This window comes from Saccostrea echinata, unplaced genomic scaffold (genome assembly GCF_033153115.1).
Source record: "Saccostrea echinata isolate AGI-Se365-2 ecotype Australia unplaced genomic scaffold, CSIRO_AGI_Sech_v1 ptg000033l, whole genome shotgun sequence".
NCBI lineage: Eukaryota > Metazoa > Mollusca > Bivalvia > Ostreida > Ostreidae > Saccostrea > Saccostrea echinata.
Genome location: NW_026889782.1, coordinates 9,815,827 through 9,822,500, shown reverse-complemented (window position 1 = coordinate 9,822,500; position 6,674 = coordinate 9,815,827).

Below are 6,674 nucleotides of genomic sequence, written 5' to 3'. Positions count from 1 at the left end.
ATGTTAGACCGGTTTTTGCTAAGGTTGATGCAATTGTCAATTTTCCTGCTCCTCAATGTAAGAAAGAACTGATGAGATTCCTGGGAATGGCGGGATATTATCGAAAGTTTTGTCCAAACTTTTCAACTATTGCTAACCCATTGACCTGTCTCTTGAAAAAGAATAGCAAGTTTATTTGGGATGAAAAGTGCCAACAGGCCTTTAAACAAATAAAAACCATACTCAAGGTCTCTCCAGTTCTTTCATCACCAAATTTTGATAAAGAGTTTCTGTTACAAATTGATGCTAGTGATGTGGGTTGTGGGGCAGTTTTATTGCAAGAAGATGAAAATTGTATATGCCATCCTGTTGCTTATTTTTCTAGAAAGTTTTCGAAATGTCAGAGAAACTATTCTACTGTAGAAAAAGAATGTTTGTCTATGTTATTAGCACTGCAGCATTTTGATGTGTATTTATATTCATCTGTACATCCAGTTGTTGTATTCACTGACCACAATCCACTCACCTTTGTACACAAAATGAAAAACAAGAACCAGAGGTTAATGAGATGGAGTTTAGAATTACAAGGAACACAATATTGTCATTAAACATATTAAAGGTAGAGAAAATTTGATTGCAGACGCATTGTCGAGAGTACCTATTGATTAAAATGTTTTATTATTGAAATGTATGTAAATTTTGTAAAATCATATTGTTTCCTTACAATTGTAAAAGTTTTCATTACACTCAAACTTTTCTTTAAGGGGGGAAGTGTTACGATACTCTAATATTATTAATAGATATTGCGTCAGCTGTAGTTGTTATTTTTGTTATGTGTGACGTCACTCGTAACCGTTTGTGTGATTTCCGGAAGCCGAGGAACACCAGCACGCGATCGTCTGCGAGACAGGAGATTCAAGAGACTTTAGACATTGGGCACAGGAATGGTGGAGGATTTCATACTTTGTAATTCGGCTTGAGCTTGGGCTAATCGTGGAAGTATTGCCGTGAACATAGCGAGCGATGTCCGCGGAGCTGGAGGACTTCATAACAGCTGAGTAAATTCTGTCCGCGAATTGTTTATTTTGTCAATTTTGTGTGTAACTGTAATTGTGTGTGCTTATTTATTATTGATTACATATTTGTTTTACTATTAAAATTTGTTAAAGTTTTAATTCGTTTTGACTGGTGTTGTTGTAAGTGTGTCATCGGGAGCCAAAAATAGATTTGTGTATTCGGCACACGTTACAATGTCAAGAGAAATCTAAGGGCGTCAAGTAAGAGCATCAAAGTAACAATAAGACGTCGCTAAAAGAACATGAATTATCTATCTGTGTACAATCTATAGTTTTATTATAAACCCATCTGTGTATCATTCAGTTAACTGTTGAATTCACGCAATCAACTGACTGTATGATATGATGGTGATGAGATTTATCTCATGCTAAGTTTAAAGTGTAATTTTAGGATGTTTCACTGACTAGAGACGTTAATGCCGATTATTTTCTCCATATCATAATGATTTCTATTAATTTAAAAGTTCACTATATATATGTACGGCATAGCCATTTGGGCTTTTTGTCCTACATTATCATAAGTGTTGTTGCTATTTAAGAATAAGACAGGGCTTAACTTTATTTGTGTTTAATGTGCATGCAGCTAATCCAGCAATGAGCTGTCTAAATCGGACAACCCTCTAACTTCCTTTTCCGGAACCTTGAAACACGAAAACATTAAAAAATACCCACCACTCCACCCTCTCCACTCCACCCTATTGACCTCTTCTGTACATGTACCACGTTTTATATTTCATTTATTTTCGGTAATCGGCGCTCAGCCTATTCTCTTAACAAATTAAACGCCATAGATTTTGGTCTCCGCAACTAATCTATGCCAAAGGATGTTACAGCCATATCCTTGTTCCTGTTCACATTGTTGATGTGTTGCGGATCAGTGGAGGCTAAGAAATGTTTGTATCTCATCTGGCCAGTTGTTCTTCACCCATCTGAATTATAGGCGGAGGGCGGCCCAAAGTTAGTTGCAAATCTGGGTTGGTAAATTTCCTGTGGTACACTGTATTATATCGATTGGACATTCGCTAACCTAAGCACAACCTGGTTTCTCAATACATTTATTTGAGACGGAGAGGGGATTTCTCTGGAGGTCCTCGGGCTGTACTAGGAAATACTTATACTATCACCCATACCAGCAGCAGTCACCCCGTGGAACAGGGACATCAAATATGTCCAAAACAAGTACAAGCCCTTCCAAAACAAGTACATTATTTTATTAACGCATTTAGACTTTCGGCACCTGTGAGTACCAAGGGGCAACCCATCGATTTACCTGCTTTACATTGTTATGTTTGTATTCGGTTAAATCCTCCGGTTCGAATTGGCAGCCATACCATACTACTATCCCATGTTAACTCAAACACGGCAGTGTTCTTAAACAAAATTTATTTCTGAAAAGTTGTGATTTGTCTAGTGTTGTCTGAAATGATTTGAAAATGGAACCCTGTGTGCTGATCTTAAGTTCTGACTTGGTAAAAAAAACCCAGATGTATAATGTAAATACCAAGTACAATATTTACAATATTGTGACCTTAAGACTTCGGACCCACATATTCACATTAAAAATTATTTTAATGAAAATTGGCAATAAAACATCTTCTTCTGATATAATTGAAAAATATTCAGGCAAAGATATTTGGAAGCCCATCCCGAGATATATTATATAGATTAAATAGGAGTGAAATTGGAATTTTAAAGATTAATTGCGGAAATTTTATATACAGAGAGAGAGAGAGAGAGAGAGAGAGAGAGAGAGAGAGAGAGGGGAAAATAAGAGATAGTGAACAGATGTGGAAAAATGTGAAATTAGTCATGGTTTGTTGGAAGAGAAGCGTTCTCTTAAATAAAAATCTTATTCTTACAAAGAACTATATAGGGTTTCTGTCATTTTCGGCCCCAAAATTTCGACGTAAAAAAAATGTTGCACAATTACTTTTTTCTTTTTTAAATAAAATCTTTAAGATTTTTTATCTTCCAACAGGTGTTTTTTTTTTTATTGTTGTAGCACGATGATTTAAAGGAGATCCGAAATCTTGTAAACCGCATGTTTTTTCAGAAATGACGTTTTCAGTGCAAAATCGGGGGCAACAAGCCCTTGAGTTCGACACGAGCGACGTCGTGAACAAGAATGATATTATCACATAAACTGTGGTTTTTAATAAAGAATTTTAAATATCAAACTTGTTCACGAAGTCGCACCTATTGAAAAATGTTTGAAACTGATGACATATACATGTACATGTATGTATTTCGTTATCCGCCATATTGAAAAAATTCATAATTTCACGGCATGAATGTCACGCGTTATATTTATCTATTCACCACTTAAAATAAACATAAGGTATTGTTAATGTGTAAATAGTTCTTGTTAACTTATTACTTGTCATTTTTTAAATTTGATTTGTGTACATCATACGCAGTAAATAAATACATCGAGATCGATATTCTATCATTCCGTTGTCAAGTACGCAATGTCATGGTCATGATATGAAAAGAAAGAAGTTGGCGGATCTTACATATCTGTTTGTGTCTACTTTTACAAACCAACAGAAATAATTACGGTAAGTATATTTATTTTTTTTTCATTTTATAACGAAGATTTATATTTTTGAAAGAGTCTTTATCTTTTCATTTGCCCCACTTTAGTTCGGCAATTTGATATGTTTTAATTATTGAATAATAATATTGATAATAAACATATTAACTGTTATAGTAATAAGATATCGATTATGATTTTCCTAGCCTATATTTTGTATTTTTAAAATTTTCAGTTGCAAGCTTTTATAAACGACTGAATTATTAAGCAAGCGAATCTTTAAACAAAAATGATTCCATCATTTACAGACTTAACAATTTTGAACAGTCCCGTCGACCACGGGTTCACGATATTGAAAGGAAGTTGTCTGTTAGAGAAGTGAAAAATTACTCTTCCTCTCATAATGAGTTGGTAAAAATAACACACAAATCAAGATAGTAATTAATTCAGCAAAATCTTTGAAAATGCTGGAAGTTAGTTGAAAAAGAAAAATAATGTATATTTGCATAAAATATACCTAAAACATTTTAAAAAGTTGATGAGAAAAATGAAATGTTTAAGGTTCACATCACTAGGGCGGCGGTATTCACATATTATGGCCTAGGTTTTGTGAATATTTTTATCTTCCATATTTTAGTCTGTGTACTTGTGTTGTTCAATAAAATGACAAACCCATTCTTTATTAACATTTTAACAGAAAATGACCTAGAATAGTGTGACGTCATAGTTGTGCGCCAAGCATAGTGCATTAGGTCTAAATGAAAATTATTATATACTGTATATGTAGTACATTTTACAAAAAAGACATTTCTTCGTTAATTTCAACACCAGTGAACAATGTGTAATGTATGTACTTTGCATATACATGTACATACATGTATGCATGATCATGTCAATTTACTATATGCAAAAATTGGTATCGGTTGACATGTGCATGTTATACACATTTGCTTATTTCAACACTGAACTATTGATTTGTATTGTAGTGCTGCGGCGTGATTTTTTTTTATAACAGTTTGAGAAAATTAATGCCATTTGTTGTGAATTGTGACACATTTTGATGGATCAATAATTGATATAAAGAATTCAAATCATGATCAAGTTGTTTGTTCATTTACTAAAAAGTTATTGAACGCTACGAAACATATTTAGCTTAAATGGAGTAATTTTAAGATTAAAATATTTCAAATAAATAAAAATTAATAAAGCAGCTAGTTCATATACTATTATATATATTCCCATAATTAATAAGATAATAGATATTAATTGATTTATTCAATGATATACTTTCTGCAAAAAATGATCAAGAAGCTATCAAGGGAAGTATTAGCCCGTAAATATTTCGACAGAGTTAAAACATCGGGATATTTTTTTTTTAAATCGAAATCTCTTCTTTTTTTGTTTTGGTCTAACTTTTACACCAGAATAGACTGCTTCCAAAATGTTAAGTATTGTTTTTTTGTGTTTTTTTTAAATGATGGACAGACAAGATAGTTACAATAGGTCATAAGTCATAACATTCCAAACAATAAGACACAAAAAGACAGATTTATGGAAGCTCTAAACACTGCACACGAAAGAGTTCTATTTGTAGAGTGATCTGCCCTTAGACGTAAGGTAGAAAAAAATGGTTATTTACATTTACACAATTTGTAACAGATTAAAATATTCGTAGCATTATATTAGACCACGAATAAGTATTTCCATTAATTTTCCCAATGTAAGTAAGCAACAGTGGTTTCTGTTCACGAATAGTCCACTGTCGTTGAACATTTTTCCAGCGGAAATAAGGCAAGTACCCTATGTTGAAAATGAGCTCAATAGTCTCAATATACATTTTTTATCCTGACCTTGACCTATGATCTCAAAACTTGTTCAAAGTCAATTTCCACTAGCACTCTTTTCGTGAGGTTTTAGCCAGACTAGGAAAGAAATATGCTCCAGACAAATGAAATTGGGTTTACAGACTGATCACTAAAGGTTATCTGCAGAGAGGGGCCCTAATAGGCATACATTTATATATAATCACAGAATCAATTTATATAGCTTTTTTCCCCCAAAAATTCATTTGCTATTCTCAAATATAAGCATTGTGTTCATATTGACTAAAATATTTGAAATAAACACTTTTTTCTGCAGTGACCCAATGGATTTCCGTCAGTCCCATTTTCTCTGTTTTACAAATAAACAACTTTGATTTATTTTTCTGCTCTTTTATAGATGCCTAAACAAGAGTATTGGTGTCTTTGTTTTAAACGATGCAAGGAGAACTCAAGACGCCACATTCCAGGATTGCATAGAAAAAGTTATGGGCAGAGATGTGTCAAGCACTGATGTGATATGCAATTCCTGCAGCTCAAGAGTTTACAGGAAACTGAAATTTAATGACAGTGAGCGTAAAATGGAAGCTTCCCAGGAAGAACTACTGATTGACCACAATCACAACAGAAGACAGGCTCTTGGAAGTCCCAAATCAATTTCTTTGGATATTCTTTGGATATTGCATCTACACCTAGAAGCCACAAATACTGAGTTATCTGCAAGCAGGATGGAAGTAGAAGGAATTCCCTGTCAAACATCCCTCAAAGTGCATCAACTTAAGCCTTCATCAAACAGGTGTGTTTGTGTTTCCAAAGAGTAGGTGTTGCAGGCGTCATTTTGACTCAGGGTATTTCAATAATGAGGCATTGGGCATAATATCATCCACTCAGAGAGAGCAGAGCAATTTTTCGAAGGGAAATGTCCACAAACTTCTTAACAGTATACGACAAATGATGACAAGTAGTTTCAACCAGTTAAATTTCGACAATCCCTTTTTTCTTTCAAATGATGAGTATGTTACACTCACAGGTTTCAATAAAGATCAATTCCATGAAATAACAGAAAGCCTAACATCATTGAAAAATTCTGCAGTGAGATCCATTAGAACATCTGTTGCAACATTCCTATTGAAGTTACGCACCAGACTATCCAACAAAAATGATTTCTTTCTTAGTTGGACTTTAAGAACCGCAAATCCAGCGTATTGTCAACAGTGTACGGATAGCTTTCATGACAGATTTTGTACCAGGATACCTTGGCTTTCA